Consider the following 17,421-nt stretch of genomic DNA (forward strand, 5'->3'; position numbering starts at 1 on the left):
TCATTACCTTGTGTTCTTGTTGTAGAACTTTATCAGTTATCAATTTAGCTGCAGAGTAATATATCCTTTTTACCTCTGTTATATTGCATGGATCTCTATTGGCAGTCCTAATTATTGTGTTAATTTGTTTTATCAAACTTCTAACTTTTTGGGTTTTATTGACCTTCTGCAGTCTATTTCTTTCATTGATCTTAATAAGTCTATCTCTATTAAATCAAGCAACTCTCTCTTAGCTCATTTTCTTCTAAACTGAGGGTACATTTTTTGTTTTCCATTTCCTGTGGGCATTCTATAGAAAGTTCTATTACATTTTCCTGTGGCATATTCTCTTCAATTTCATCCTGTGCCATCCATTGCTTTGTCATATGAGAAGTCACTGGCCTATCATTCCTCAACATTAACTGTGTCAGAGTTTTCACAGTTTCCTGTTCCTTCCCTTACCATTCAGTTTCAAGTGAACGTTTATACTCATTTCCTGTGGAAAGCTCCAAAATATCTTCGTATAGCACCTGACCAATTGCTTCCCAATCCATTGGTTTGCCCTTAATTTAGAGTGTCATTGCTCTATCCTTTTGTAGCGCTTTCTGAATTAGATTTTCTACACTGAATCCTTCAGTTTGGAGGCATTCCATAACCTCAGTTTCTATTTCTTTAACTCCTCCATTACTGATCTCCTTTTCTACTTTTCCGATTTTGTCTTCTTATTTTTTGTATTGTAATGTTTTCCATGAATGGTCTCCTTTGCCTGTATTTCTCTTCAAATATCTTTAGTCCTGCTCTTTTTGTATTGACTTGCTTTCTCCTTTGCATAAATATTACACCATATTAACTCTCTTTTTCTTTCCCAATGTCCATATTTCTTCTTCAGACTTCTCCTGATCTTCCTATTTCTCCTTACTCTGAGTACTTGTTCCATCATGCTGTAATGTAACCTGTGTTAGACCTTCTATATCAAATCCTTCACTTCACAGGTACTCCATAACTTCAACTTTTATTTTTTAACTTCTACTTCACTAATCTTCTTTTCTGCTTTTCCTCTTTGTGATATTATTTTTTTATTGTGAAATGTTCCATGTATCGATGTCTTTGCCTGTTTTTCTCTTCAGATATCTTTGGGCTTCCTTCTTTATGTTGATTAATTTAGGTTTCACCTTTGCATAGATATTGTACCATATCACATATTTTTTTCTTTCCTAGGTCCATATTTCTTTGTTATACTTTTCAAAAAAAGATTGATGTTTTGTTGTTTATATTTTAACACTTCCTTAGATGCTTCTTTTTCCAAACAGATCAATGTTTCTTGGTCTATATACTTTTATTCAAAAATCTGTTGGATTAATGACCACAAATTTTTATTTGAAGCTTCTGACAGTTTTTCTTGCAGAAGTATTTTTCTTTCCTCTAATTTCTCTCTTAATCTTTTTGTATATCTTGTATCTGGAAATTCTGGGCTTTTTGCATAATAGTAACAATACATAATTTATTTCTTATCCTCAATAGTCCACTCTATCATCTTTATGGCTCTTCTTTGGTTTATCAGTTTTTGTGAACTGCTACTTCCTTCTACAACAGGAAGGCCATCCTCCCCCTGAGCCTGGCTTGGCCCCAGTTCAGGGATGTTTCTATATTTTGAAGATTCTACACTGTCATTTTTTCCAGTCCTAGCACCAGTGTTCCTACTATGATTGGACACTTTTTTTATCCTGGGTCTTGTGCACCCAGCTGTCTTTTTTCATTTAAATTACACTTTGTCCTTTTTTCAATTTGTCCATATCTTTTTGGTTTCTCATACCATGATGGGAATAAACCCCATTCCATAGTAAAAGTACGATTAAAGTTCATGAAATTAGTATTGTTTCACTCTTTGATGTCAGCCAAAAGTGCTCTTCGCAGCACCTGCAATGTGCCCATTAATGATTCCTTCAATTTCTATTTTCTTAACTTTTCCATTACTAATCTCCTTTTCTACTTTTTCTCTTTGTCTTTGTATTTTTTGTATTGTAAAGCTTTCCATATCCAAATTCTTGTGACTGTATTTCTCTTCAAATATCTTTGGTGCTGCTCATTTTGTATTGGTTAGTTTTGTTCTCTCCTTTGCATAAATATTCTTCTTCCAACTTTTCCCAGTTAGGGGTCACCACAGCAGATCACCTGTCTGCTCATAATTGGCAGTGGAGTTTTATAGTGTCGAGTTGCCAGCCTGGCACCCAACCTTCCACAGAAGGCACACACACACAAGCACTCACACCTAGGGCTAATTTAGAGTGTCCAATCCACCTACTGCATGTCTTTGGGATGTGGGAGGAAACCGAAGCACCCAGAGGAAACCCACACGACCACAGGGAGGACATGCAGACTCTGCACAGAAGGCACCCCAACCGAGGATCGAACCGGAGAACCTCTTGTTGTGAGGTGACAATGCTAACCACTGCACTACCGTGGCCTCCCTCCTTTGCATAAATATTACACCATGTTAAATCTCTCCTCCTTTTCCATGTCCATATTTCTTCTTCAGATGTTGCCTGATCTTCCTGCTTCTCCTTACTTTGGGGTCTCACTTCATAATGTTGTGATGTAATCTGTGTTAGACCTTCTACATTCAATCCTTCACTTTCTCAGGCACTCCATAATTTCAACTTCTATTTCTTTAATTTCTACTTTACCAGTCTTCTTTTCTATGTTCCATCTCTGTGATATTATTTTTTTGTTGTGAAATTTTCCATAGTTCATAGTTCATAGGTTCATAGTTTAGTAGTAAGCTAACTGCCCTTGCGAGACATTTCTTTAAGCCTAGCCAATTATCTCTTGTGAGACTCAAACCCTGCACCTTGTGTTTGTAAGGCAAACACCTTAATCATTAAGCCACCCTCCCCACCCTATGTGGATGCATTTGCCTATATTTCTCTTCAAATATCTTTGGGGCTTCCTTTTTGTATTGATTAATTTGGCTTCCTCCTTTGCATAAATATTGCACCATATCAAATCTCTCTTTCTTTCCCATGTCCATATTTCTTTTTTATACTTTTCCAAAATATTTAGGTTTTTTGTTTACATTTTCATGCTTCTTTGGGTGGTTCTTTTTCCAAGGAGCTCATTGTTTCTTGATCGATGTACAGTACTGTTTTTCAAAAATCTGTTGTATTAATGAATGCAAATTTTCATTTGAAGCTTCTGTCAGTTTTTCCTGTGGAAGTATTTTTCTTTCCTCTAATTTATCTCTTAATCTTTTTGTATATCCTCTGTCTGGAAATTCTGGGCTTTTTGCATAATAATAACAATACATCATTTCTTTCTTATCCTCAATAGCCCACTCTGCCATCTTTATAGCTCTTCTTTGGCCTGTCAGTTTTTGTGATTTTTGTGGACTGCTATTTCCTTCTACAACAGGGGGGGGCATCCTCCCCCTGGCCCTGGCCCCATTGTAGGAATGTTTCCATATTTTGAGTATTCTATGTCATTTTTTTCCAGTTCTGGCACCAGTGCACCTACCAGGATTGTGCACTTTTTTATCCTGGGTCTTGTGCACCCCAGCTATCTTTTTTAGTTTTTGACTTACTTCTGTCCATGATATATGCTAAATAAATACAGTCTATATATCAGTGTCTCCTTGGTGAGATTTTGAGGATGAATTCAGGTTTCAGCACTACTCTCCTTTGCTTGCTGACTTTTCATCCCACCATTCTGACCCTATATGGAGGGCATGCTGCTCTAGAAGGAAATACTCAGTAGATGACAAACATACACACCAAGGTGTCTAACCTAAGCAACAGCCACTGGCTATACATATACAGGCCCCTGCCCACTGTTGTGCAAGATCATGTGGGTCTGAAAGAAGCTACACATACAAAAGTGTATTGTCACACTGCTGCTGTTGGTACTACAGCAAAATTACAGGTGTGGAAACACTGGCCGTGGTTGCAGCCATTATGAGTTTAAAAGTGAGATGTCACAGGATGCAGAGCTGCTGGAGGAGCATGCTGACAAACAATAATTGTCAGCATGTTCCTGTACATGTATAAAGCAGTATGAATGATGTTTGTAGGACTATGCTCATGAATGTCGTATGCATGCTGCATGCAGATCAGGCACATATGTGTTTTCTACAACAGAGCTGCAACACAGCATACCTAAGTACCCGGGTCTAAGTGTGATACATTGGTTAGCAGGCTTTTCGTCACACGTGTTCACATACTAATTCAGCACATGGCTCCCTAGCAGTGAGGTCTCCATCCTTCAGACTTGCTAGGATGACAGCCATTCAAGTGGTGGTCATCCTGACAGATATTAAGGTATTATGTGCTCTTGCTTGCATCTTTGCAGTAACAGCATTTTAGAATTAGCCTAACCCCACTCTGTGTGTATCACTACTGAGACCTACAATGTCCTCCCCACATGAGTACTTGCTCCTGTCCTCTCTGTAATGATGACTGTCACCAGATATTGGCTTGATAGGCCAACAGTCCCCAACAAGAATGCCTACTCCTCAAATCTCCTGTGATGGTGCACGTAAACGGTATGTGTCCTGTTCCAATTTGCCCTTCCAGCAGGATGGACTCACCCATCCTCACTGTTTACACTGTAAAGTGTTTGAGTCATTAATGAACTCAGGTCACCTAGGCTGTAGTCAGTGGTCTATCCCTCTACTACCAGCGAATGCACATCCATATGACACTTATCATATCTTACCTTATCCAAACACAGTAAAAACATCTCCCTCTGCTAAATGACAGCCTGTTATAGGAGAAAGGATTGCTACAAGGAGCATTGCAAGCATACCTTAATTGAGCCATACTTCCAGAATCAACCAAATTCATCAAGGCAACAAACTTTCATCTTCAGGTCAGTACTGAAATACTTTTAATGATGCTTTAGATGTCATGAGCTGCCATGGTGTATGCCTTCTCTGCCTCTGTGGCTAAACTCTGGACTACTGTTCTTAACAATTGGAGGGGTTAAGCCATGTCTCTCAGCAATCATGCTTCTTGGATTGCTTGACCTTAAAAGGATGGGATCAGTGCACAATTATAATATGTTTTTTGTCAAGTATACTTTCTAAGTACTTGACACTTAAAGAAAAAAATATGCCCTCTGTGATCATCCCCCCTCCTGTATGTTCACAGAGAGCACTCTTTTCACATATTTTTACAGTGTCTCTGGCAGATCTCAGAAATGTTACAGTGTCCAATATGCTCACTACAGACATAACCTTTGAAGAGATACGGGCTGTCTGTGGGCTCCACATAGCTCTATTGTGCTATAGCAGATGTCACACATGTATTCAAGGGGCTGGCAGATTTCCCTGTTCAGCTTCACAGTGTACATTAGTTTTCAGTTTGTGTTTATATTGGTGTGTCCTGCACCATGTCATGGCTGCCCTTGGCAGAGCTGTTAAACTGACAGCTAGAAATGGATTTCTATCTGTTTACTTTGTGAGCCCATTTTGTAAGTGCTTTATTATTATTACTATTATTATTGTTGCTATTATTATTATACATTTGGATTTTATAAGTTTATTGTCTAGGTATATATAATTCATACAGTGGCCCTGCTTTTATTTATGATTTTAAAGTCTTCTGGTCTCATTATATGCACTGTACTCTGAGATATGCAGTTGCAAACAGTTGTGTACTACTTGGTGTGCATTTGTCTTTAAATTGCATAAATGTGAAGTATGTCACATTGTAGGCACTCAAGACATATGTGCTGGGCACTATACTTCTGAAATGTACTCTGCAAAAAAAAAAAAAAAAATCACCCTTCAGACAACATTTCAAAATAAATTTCTACAAATACTCTTCTTGATTACCTCTCCTAAGATGATTGTGTTTAAAATCTGAGATCAAAATAATAAATATAAAGTTACGGACATTCAGCCATTTACATGGCTGCATGCTCTTATGTTGTTCAAAGGTTCATAGGTCATTACTAGGCTAGATCTATGTGGATCTTATGAAGCCTAACTTTACATTCTCATGTTTGTTTTAAGCATTTACATTGTTTATATGATTACCACAGAGAAGAGAGAAACAAGAAGATTTTTGGGATATTTACATTCCCCCTATACATGAGGGACAGGGGTGCTAAACTGGGGATGAATTTGTGGTTACACATCCATTCATCATATTGCACGTGAATACGGTAAGAGAAGTACTTTATGTGAAGTGGAAGACAGTTCCATAGAAGTGAGATTCTGTGTAATACATATCTTTCAATTCAAGATTTATTTTGAAAAAGACACTGACATCTGTTGAGCAGGTTTTTATAATACCACTTGACTTGCAAATGTGCATTAGGTATGACAGAACAGGGTATGGTGAAGCTCTATTTGTGAGACATCTCTCAGTGGCCTAATAGTTTCATAGGTAATTACTAGGTTAATGACTCTGTGGGTCTTTTTAAGCTTAGATACTGTATGTTTCCCAGAAGTGAAATTCAAACCCTATATTATGTGTCTGTAAGGGAAATACATGCCAACTCCCAACCCCATATTAATGACACTGAGAAGACAGACAAGGCTTTGAGATGGTCAGCATTCACGATTTATGCCCTTCATTTTTTTGTGAGAAAGCATTGTGGCCATTTCAGTTATGGCAAGTGTTTGGGCAGGCGCATCCCAAAATGGGCATTATACTCAATGATTGGCCTAATAAGTGCTTAGTACAGTGGAATGATTGTCTTAGTGAATCTGGATGTAATACTTTCAGATTACAATAAAAAAGGACTTCCTTACGACAATGGATATATATTGTGATCAAGGGACAAATCATTGCTGACATAGCTTCCCAGATCCCTAACAACAAGACTGATTGTCAGAAGTGTGTTGTCAATGTAATAACTACAAGGGAGTCATGCTTGCCAAAAGATAGAGTTACGCACCTCTTAGCATTTATAAGTCAATCACATTCACAACAAGACTGAAGCCTGAAGTATCTTCCAATACTTCACCTTTCCTATTAAAAATTGGCACCCAGGCAAAGGATAACCACAACGCTTTCTTTAATTATGTCAAAAGTCTCAGAAACAATGTCAAACACTGTGGAGTCCTAAATGTAAAGATATCACATACTGTGGCCCACAGTGCAAATGGTAGTAAACTGAATTTTAAGACTTTCCTTGTCTCTCAGTTGTATTACATTAATCCATCCTGACTTATATAAGCTACCAAAACATAAATAATGCTGGATAGCCTAACTCATATTGTTGGCCTCATGATGGAAATATCCACTCAAGCTGTACAAGAATTATGTTACTGACTTTATGAAATGCATGCTTAATACAAACCTCAATTCCCTGATTAATATAGTCACACCAAATCTTTCGTTGACAAATCCTCTCGAAGATTATGGTTATTAATGTTATTTGAATTTTGCTCTCATGTCTGCCGGTATTATTTTTTATGAATGCTGTTTTTTTGTAACTAATCCTGTTAAAACATTGCAGTCACTGTTTAATTTTAGACACCCCAAAGTAATATAGCTCAGATAGGCACTTGGAAGTAAACAAAATAGAGAAGCTGACAGAGTTTGTTTCCCAAGTATTTTTTTTCAGATAAAAATGAGTTTGCTTTAGAAATTTGTGTGAGGATCTTTTATGAATCTACACATTTATTTGTACAATGCTTTATGGTTCAGATATTGGTAGTTATCAGTCATTTATTACTGTCTGCATAGCCAAAGTTTTCAAAAATTCATAGTCTACATCCATGTGATGGCCTCAGAAGTATTGTAGAAATTTGTGTTGATACCTTTCAAGTTCCACAACTCATTCATCTTTAAAAATGATTGTAAACAAAGCATTGCATGTACTTCACTGTATAAATACTTTTACATACTGACATCTCACTGCACTACAGTGAATGTAATTAGCCTAATATTTCTGAATTGAATTTTTGTTTCATTTATATTTGATGTAATGGTCTGTTATCTTTCTTTTTCTTGTGTGAAAGTCATTGGGCAGGATTCACGAAGCCTCCGTGTAAGAGTTACAAGGCTTACACGGAGGCTGCAGTTAAACTGTGTGACGTCAGCATAGGTTCATAGGTTCATAGGTTGGTACTAGGCTATCAGACCTAGGGCCTATACAAGCCTAGCCATAACAATTCCCTGGCTATTTCTTCCCACATTATTTACTTTCCTGGACCCCTGTCTAGCAGGGCGACTGACGTGATCCCTGGGGTGAATTTCCTTTCTCCCATCCAATCGTCAAGGTTCCTCTTGAAGAGGTCCAAAGAGGCACTCTGCTTGACATGTATGGGCAATCTATTCCAGAGTCTGGGGAGTCTCTGGGTCAGGAACCTATCCCTCCAGCATGTTTTGTTTATTGTGATGACAAGGTTTAGATCCCTGGAGCGTGTAGCTCTGAGGGATTGGGATTTCTTTAAGTGTAGCATGTCCAACAGCTGCATATTCATAAGGGCATGCTGACTCACACCCAAGGCTAAAACGGTCCATGTAAGAAAGTAGGGGGCGTGTCCATAGGGGGAGCCCTGCAAACGGACATGCCCCAGAAGCGTAACAGTCCCGAAAGTAAACCCCCACGAACGGACACGCCCCAGAAGCGTAACAGTCCCGAAAGTAAACCCCCACGACAGAGAGTCCGCGTAAATGTCAATAAACACAACACAACACATGCCCCCACAGACTATAAACATAAAATGGAAAAATGAACATGTTATATATTTTTTTATAAGTTGTAAAGATGTTTGCCCATGAGTGCGCTCGTGTGCGCTGGCATGCCCATCGCTTAGCCACAGTTAGCAGTCAGTGGAAAAGCATATAAGATCTAAATATGCAAAGTAAGCCAAGAAGCAATAGCGTAGCAGTAGAGATATCGGCTGAAGAGGAGGCAGTCATGGTTCGAGCCCCCACAACATCAATTTTTATTTTTAGTGAAATAAGCACAAAACAATTCCCTGACATATATGTACATGTATAAAATTATTTTTATGTAAAATGTAATGAAATGGGCCATGTATTATGAAGAAATGTGTGATAATAAAAAAAAAAACAAATGTCAGAAGTGCCTATAGCTGAGCTACACTCTAACAAGCTGAGTATATCTGCCCGTAGGTGAGCAGTGGTTTAACAGGTGTAAAATGAGTGCCCGTAGGTGAGCAGTGGTTTAACAGGTGTAAAATGAGTGCCCGTAGGTGAGCAGTGGTTTAAAAGGTGTAAAATGAGTACCCGTGGTTGAGCAGAGTTCTAACATACTGAAACTGTGTGCCCACAGCTGAGCTGAGCGTAATATGCGTGCTGACAGCCAAATGACGCGTAAACCAGCGTAACCCATTTGCGCAGAGCTGCCCACCGCACCAACAAGATAACCAGCGGGCAACGTTGAGCAAGCTGTATCAAAACTGCCTTTACACAGACACACCTTCTAGCCTGTGTAGACAGTCATAAAATATAAAAAGCAATGGCCAGGCTCGAACTCAGGATACCATGCACCATAGTCAAAGTACTGAACCACTAAGTCATAACAGTTGCACTTAGAAATGCAGTAATAGCATATATATAGGAATGAATGGAAAGAGAAGCATGACAAAGCAGGTTTTGTGAAGCTGATACATTTCCAAAATGGCCAATCACAGAAAAGTGCGGGAAAAATGGCATATATAAGCCCCATAGGCAGGAATACACAGCATAACTGATTGTGGAACCGATTTGCAGTCAGGATGGCAGGTGTAGGAGAGGGTAGTTGCTTCCAAGCACAAAGGTGGGGCATTGAGGAGTCCAAATATATGGTTTGGCTCCTCGTCCATGATCATGAGGCCCAACTCATGCAGGGCCAGGTCCTGTGGGGAGCATATAGGGCTGAGGCGTGGGACCGGTTGGCACATGAGCTCACCAGTGCCACAGGAATACCAAGGACTGGTGAACAGGTCCTTCACCACCATGCGGACCTGAAGAGATGGAAGCAGGACCAACTGAACCATTGGATCCAGGAGGCCCGGCAAATGCCCAACGCCCCACTACTGAGTAAGTTACATGTAATTATTTATGTAGAAAGTTAACCTAGCTGATATTATGGAAATGTGTATTCCAATATTACTTCATTTATATTGCAGCTGCAGGTGTCCGTTCTGCGAATCGTCGAGCCTATGCTGATAGGCTTGTGCGGTTGCGCCACCAGGCAGATTAGTAATTCTCACCCTGTAACTGTTAAAAAATATAAGTATGACAGCTTGCAAAAGAGTGCAGTGTAGTCACCTATTAATATAAAGTGCAAGTAACAGTGTAAGAGAGATTCTGCTAGTACTGTGTGATTATATAAGTGTGATGCAGCCTGTAATCCAAAAATAAAAATGAAACAAGTCTGAAATAAAGATGTTCCACTTGTAATATAATAGTACATAACCTGCAGCAGGCTGAAAGTTACAGCTACACAAGCTGAGTAAAACACATGTGTGAAATATATCCCCGTTTAAATTCTGAAACATGACACAAGTGAGACTGTTGGAAAGGATTGTTATAACCAAGTAAAGCATGTCAATAAAGCCTAGAATTAAGTACCACCCTGAATTGTAAAAATAAAACAAGTGAGAGTGTGAGAAAGAAGTATGAATCCACCAATAAAGTTGTAATAACTCCTGAATAAAGTATACTGCAGTCAGTACATAATGAAATGAATGTGACAGGCACAACCAAACAGAGAAATGTGTGGAATAAAGTACTGAAGCTGGAATGCGTGTCCCACAATTTGGATATGTTGCTCTCAGTTTGCAATATGCAGATAGTATGGTTGTATGAAATACCAAACATCCACAGTTGTCTAGAGCCATATAAAGCAAATGTAGCAGGATGCTGTAGCTGAACAGAGCCAGATATGAATGTGTATGAATAAAAATGAAATGTATATTGATGTAGCAGTAACATTCCTATCACCAACATGTATAAGTTTACACATAGGAAACTGTAGTCAGACCTGTAGTGTGTATATATCTGCAGCTAGTAGAAATGTACAGCATATGTATAGGTATTTGAAGTTGTTAATGAAATATTTCTTCACCCTACCCTATAACCACAAATAATCCATTCCACATGAAATGGGTATGTGTATTCACAATTAACTCCCCTGGACAATTGTCCTGTTGGTTCATACATATTTGCATGTACGTTGATGCATGTGCCCTGTTCATACATCCAAACCTGATAGCCTGTTGCCATCAATCAACCGTGTATGTTATTGGATTGTGTACTGTTATTCAAATTATGCATGTGTTATGCTTGCTGTTCAATGGCTTGAATTTATGGGTGTTTGGTTAATGGGAATACTAATGCATGCTGTTATAACTAATTGTGAATGGTATTGCAAGTTACTAACCAAACTGTCATTAAATAATGCAAAACATAGGACAACAGGGAAGGCGGGTTCCAGCGGACCCACCTCTCCCACCTAAGCTGGCGAGTGCACCTGGCAGTAGTGCCCAGGCCGGACCCTCCTCTGGTGGCCCTGTGCCACCTGTGGGTGGAAGCACTGCAGGGGATGGGGCTTGTCCCCCCTCTGCAAGCGTGGCCGGAGGAGAACATCCACTCACCCTCCATAGTGTCCGGACTGTGGTGCGTAGGGAGATCAGGCACGCTGTGCTTGGGCCCCAACGCCAGCTTGAGGCACGGGTGGCACAACTCACATGCGTGCCTGCTGCCCGTCCTACACAGCCCCCAGCACAGCCCCATCCTGAGCAGTGAAGGCACAGTGTCAACTGCCCATGGGGGTCGGGGATCTCAGTTCCACTGTTGCCATCTGTGGGCTCATGGGCTCGAGATATCCAAACATCCGTCCCCGTCAATTGTGTAACCCCCCCACATGTGTCATACACCACCCCTGTATGCATCTTTTCTTGTCTCTTAACCTCCCCTACCTACCTCCCCAGCTATACCGACTTCCTGTACCTGATATACCACTCTCACCTGAAAAAAAAAAAAAGGGCACTCTATACCCACAAAAAAATTACGCCCCATACATTGCTGCCCATTTTGCACACATGTCTGCTGGACATGTAAACTGGCAATTACAATTGGCTGTACAACAAATATTGTTGTCCTCACACCTCTCTCAGGGGTTGAAGGTTTCAAATGTCACACCAAATTACAAACATATGCACAGCTGTTGTTGACGAAGAAATGGGCAGCTATGGGCCTTTCCTACATCCCTCCTGCAAAACCCGAGCTTGTTTTCCTGCTGTCCTACCCTCTTTGTGCCCCCTTTTTCACCACTTTCCTATCACCCCATTTTCTTTTCTTTAAAGGAAAATAGCGTGGGTGTGCGCGAGAGTAAGCACTTTTAAGCAGTAGTAAGCGGGAGTGCACTTCTGTATGTTTAGCTAAGCGTGTGTGCGCGAAGCTAAGCGACAGTGTGCATGCGTGACCTCCGCGCAAACCAGCGCTAACCCGCTTACAACTGCTTAAAAGTGCCTTAGTCACTCTGAATGACAAGGCCTGTAGTTTTCTCAGCAGCAAATTAAAATACCTCCATCAGTCTCGAACCCAGGACCTTGGAAATACTAGTCTGCATGGCTTACCACTAAGCCATGACTGCTATACAAGAACATTGTGCTGAAAGAAATATATCATAAAATAGTAGGAATTAATTTGTAAAGGGAATATAGCAAGTCTAGTACACCAAGCATGTCATGTATATTTACTGTCAAATCTAGTGGATTTGTAAAATAGTACTGTGTGATGAGAAACAGCCATGCTAGTTTGTAGCTAGTAGGTAATAATGTCACAGTAGCATCTGGCAAGCCACACACATACTCAGTGCAGGATAAACACTGCCATAGTTGAATAGTTAAGAGCCCAGACATAGCAACTGTGACTGAGTTACAGGGATGTCCCTGATGTGAAAACAAATGTCAATTGTGCCCCACTGACACCCTGTGAAATCTAGTAACAGTAGGCAGAAAGGTGTAACTACACATGCAATGGTAACTATGAATTACTGAAAGTATGCACCACTTGCACGTCACAAATGGTGTAGTAATACATATGCTCGAAATAACCCACAGTCACAACTGCAGAATATCAGAATATTTCATTGGAGTATCCCACTGATATGTACCATTCCATGTGGCTGATAAAAGATGCACCTGAGAGTATCTGAGGCCTGTTCAGCAGCATGATCAAATACCCTTGTAAGTGTCAAGGCACACACCATGGCCAGACCACACCGCATGCAGTAACACCCTACCACAACAAACACATAGGGAATCGCTGCCCAAACAGATATAGCAAGCATTACAAGCTGTGAATGTAAATGGAAAATAGGAAAGCCATAGCAACACATTACAGGAAAGACACCTAGCAGACATGCAAAGAGTGAATGTAAAGGGCAAATATTGAAGCCATAGCAACAGATTGCAAGAGCCACTGCTATATACCAGTTACACCACAATCCCCACAGAAAAGCACACACATCCATATACACAGTATTTCTAGTCGTAGGTGTCAGTTTACATACACACGGAGAAGAGGACACTGGAGGAAGGAATACTCAGCTTACAGAACAACATGGATTGCAGTGTCTACAACACAGCCTGAAATATGAGAGACATACCAACCCTTACACTCACAGAACAGTGTCCACAGCAAACCAGCATGGTCCCCACCCTGATAATATGAAAGGGCTACGCCTACCTAACAGACCTTTTTATAGCACTGTCCTGAAATCACAGTGAGAACTGCAATCACTACACAACAGGCTGCATGCAATTAGTAAATGCTGGCTAACAATTGGTGCAGAGGCCATCACATGGACATGTGCAGATACCTACAAAAGCATCCTGTACTCCTAGTCCACACATGCAATACTTTCATTGCACCCTCTGGAGGTAGAAACAGAGAGAGAGATAGATAGAGAGAGAAAGAGAGAGAGAGAGAGAGAGAGAGAGAAAGAAAGAAAGAAAGAAAGAAAGAAAGAAAGAGAAAGAGAAAGAGAAAGAGAAAGAGAAAGAAAGAAATAAAAAAATTAAAAAAAAACAGTAACAACAAAACAAAGAGGTTGACAGCAGGCCAAGTAACTGCAAGCCTACGCAAACAGCTGCAACAAACACAGGTAATGTAAAGTACTAGTATAATAGTCTACATACTGTGAACCCTCCAGATGTGTTATTGGTCTGTATCTATGTATATGAAGATGTGCATAGGGCCGGGGACATACTGCAACTGTCACTGAAGGCTCTACATACATATGTATGTATGTGAAGGTAGCTATGTGCACATAGCAATGTAGGTTGTAGTGCAATGTACAAGTAAGTTGTACAGTAATGGATGTTCATCAGTACGTTACTGTGTGTATACATATGTGGAACTAAAAAGAAGTATATATATATATATATATATATATATATATATATATATATATATATATATATATATCATGTGTATACGTATGTATATCGAGATATGTATGTCTATATATATATATATATATATAATATGCATATGTGTATACATAGATAGAGAGGGATGTAGAAATACATAGACATATATAGTTTCACAGTGTCATAGTTTAGTACTGGGCTATCTGCACACAGTGTACAGAATAGATTTAGAAATTTGCGCCTCTGTATAGAAGTGGCACAGTGAAGACACCCTTACATAATAGCATTAGTTTACTGTGCCTCTGTCTAGTAGTGACACAGAGATGACCCCTGGTGTAAACCTATGATCTCCCATCCACTCGTCAAGAATTCACATGAAGAGAGTCAGTGAGGGTCTCAGCCTAACATGAACTGGGATCCTGTTCCACAGTATGGGAAGCCTCTGAGTTATGGATCTGTCCCTACAGCATGTCCTATTCATATTTGTGCTGAGGTTTAAATCTGTAGCACTTGTGGTTCTGATGGATTTGGATTTTATGAGGTGGAACATGTCCATCAATTCCTGATTGGGCATGGCCTTGTACATCAGGCACAGATCACCTCTAAGTAGGCGGTATGCTATGGAATAGAGCTGTAGTTTCTTAAGTCTGGCAGCATATGACATTTGCTGGAGACCCTTGATCCACCTGGTGAGGTACTTATGGGGTCCCCCCAGCTGTTGCAAGTGCCAGGTGAGGTACATACAAAATGGGGCATAGTACACAGTCTTGGGCCTGATAATGGAGGAGTATAGGGGTACAATGTCCTCCTTTGATCTGGATGTGAATCCCTTCATGATAAGGTGGGCAAGGTAGGAAGTCTATCCAACCACTTTGGCAATGTGGGTGTCAAATGAGAGGTCAGTATCGATTTGTGTCCCCAGGTCTCTGATCACTTTGTCTGTACTCAGTGGGTTACTGTCTATGTGATAATATGTGGGTACCTTGTCTTTCCCAAAGGGTATGACTATACAGTATTTGTCATGCAGTTTAAGGCCATGACTCTGGCACCAGTTGTCGGTTTCAGTGAGGCCTTTCTGTAGGATGTATGTGGCAGCTGGTGTATCGACTATGGTGCCTAGTATGCAGTCATCTTTGAACATTGTCAGCCACTACCCTCCCATGTTTGCATCCACATCTGAGAAATAAATGCCGAACATGAGGGGTCCCAGGACAGAGCCCTGTGGGACACCACTGAGTCTGACATGGCACCAGTGATTTTGACTTTAGGGTTTCTATCCGTTAGCCGGTTTGCAACCCATCTTGTGACATATGGATTTACATTTCAGCTGTTGAGCATGTCTATGATGCTAGAGTGGGGTATTGTGTCGAAAGCTTTAGCCAAGTCCAGGTAGGCTGTATGGACTACTGTGCCCTCATCAATGGCTCTAGTGACTGTTTTGAAAAGGTCAACCAGGTTCAAAAGGCAGGATCTGCCCTCTACAAAGCTGAACTGGGTGGGATCAAGTGTCTGTAAGACCCCAATGTCTCTGTGTATGAGTTCCATAATGATTCTTTCCATAGCGTTGCAGACCAGGCTGGTTAAGCTTATGGGTCAGTAGTTACCAGGGTCTGTAGAGGTGCCTCCTTTGTGGAGCGGGACTACTGTTGCTGTATGCCAGTGTCCAGGTACATATGCTGTAGTAAGGCTATGGTTAAATAGCATTATATGTGCGGGTTTAGCTCTTCTTGGAGTTCACGTAGCACGCAACCTGCAATACCGTTGGGTCCCATTGATGCTGTGTTTATAGCTTTGCTGAGGGCGGTTCTCAGCTGGACAGCTGAGATGACAGGAAGGTTACAGTCAGCTGGGATAAGTAATTCCTCATTTGGGGGTGAGGGAGGGGAGAAATCTGCACTGAACCTGTCTGCCAGAATGTTGGCAATATCTGTGTGTTCAGTGAAGTTTTTGTCACTGTGAACTAACTCTGAACATATCTGAGGGTGTCCACCCAGGTGTGTAACATAGCAGAAGAAGACCTTGTGGTTATCTGTAGTGTCCATAGCAATTTTCCTCTCAATGTTGGCCTTGGATGTTTGTATGAGAGAATGTAGCTTTCTACTACTGCTGATCAGAGATGCCTTATCTTTATGGAATTCTGCTCTGTCGTGCAGTAACTACCTTCTTTTGTTATACAATTTGTTCATGGCTGGGGTCCACCAGACAGGACACCTGCCCTTGGTGGAGAGGGTCTTGGTTTTATTTGGGATTGCATGATCCATGAATTCTTGGAGATGTCCGTAGAAAGCATTTGTGAAGGAGTCTGCATTGTGGGATATGGTTTCCATTGGCCCAGTGGGCTTAAAGGATACCAACTCAGTTTTAAGAAGTGTAAAGTCGGCATTTGAGAGGTTTCTCACTGTAGTCTTTTGTGTTGTGGGGGAGGTGGGATATGTATATCCAGGGTGCTTAGTTAGTGGACAGATGTGACTAGTGAGGGGTATACTTCCGGTGTGTAGCACATTGTCCCCATGTTTGTGATGATCAGGTCTAATATATTATCCCCCCTTGTGGGAGAGGTGACTAGCTGTTCCATTGAATTTGACTTAGTGAATTCTGGGAACCTTTGGGCTAGGGTGTTTGGGCTAGAATAACGCACCCAGTGTATGTTAGGGTAGTTGAAGTCTCCCAATATGATGGTGTGTGGTGGGACATTCATATCCTCCAATGTCTTCAGGAAGGCTGACTGTGGTTCCTGAGACTGGGAGGGTGGTCTGTAACATGCTACCAGTTGTATAGCAGGTTTGCCTATGGTTATTTGCACCTGGATGGTCTCTGATGCTTCATGCACTGCCACTAACCTGGAGGTGTGGGTGTCCTCCATGAATATGGACACTCCCCCCTCCCTTTTTGTTTTAGCCCGAGTTTTGGGGCCAAAATGCATGATACGAGGTATAGCCTGGTACCGCTGGTGTGCTCTCAGGAGCCTTGAACCAGGTTTCACTTACTGCACAGACATCGAGATTGATAGAATATGTACGTACAGATATATGTAATACACACATACATATATAGATATAGATAAAATTTGTGATTTTTTAAAAACCCCCCCCCCCCCCCCT

This window comes from Protopterus annectens, chromosome 3.part0, assembly GCF_019279795.1.
Source record: "Protopterus annectens isolate FY-2018-M chromosome 3.part0, PAN1.0, whole genome shotgun sequence".
In the NCBI taxonomy this organism is placed as follows: domain Eukaryota; kingdom Metazoa; phylum Chordata; order Ceratodontiformes; family Protopteridae; genus Protopterus; species Protopterus annectens.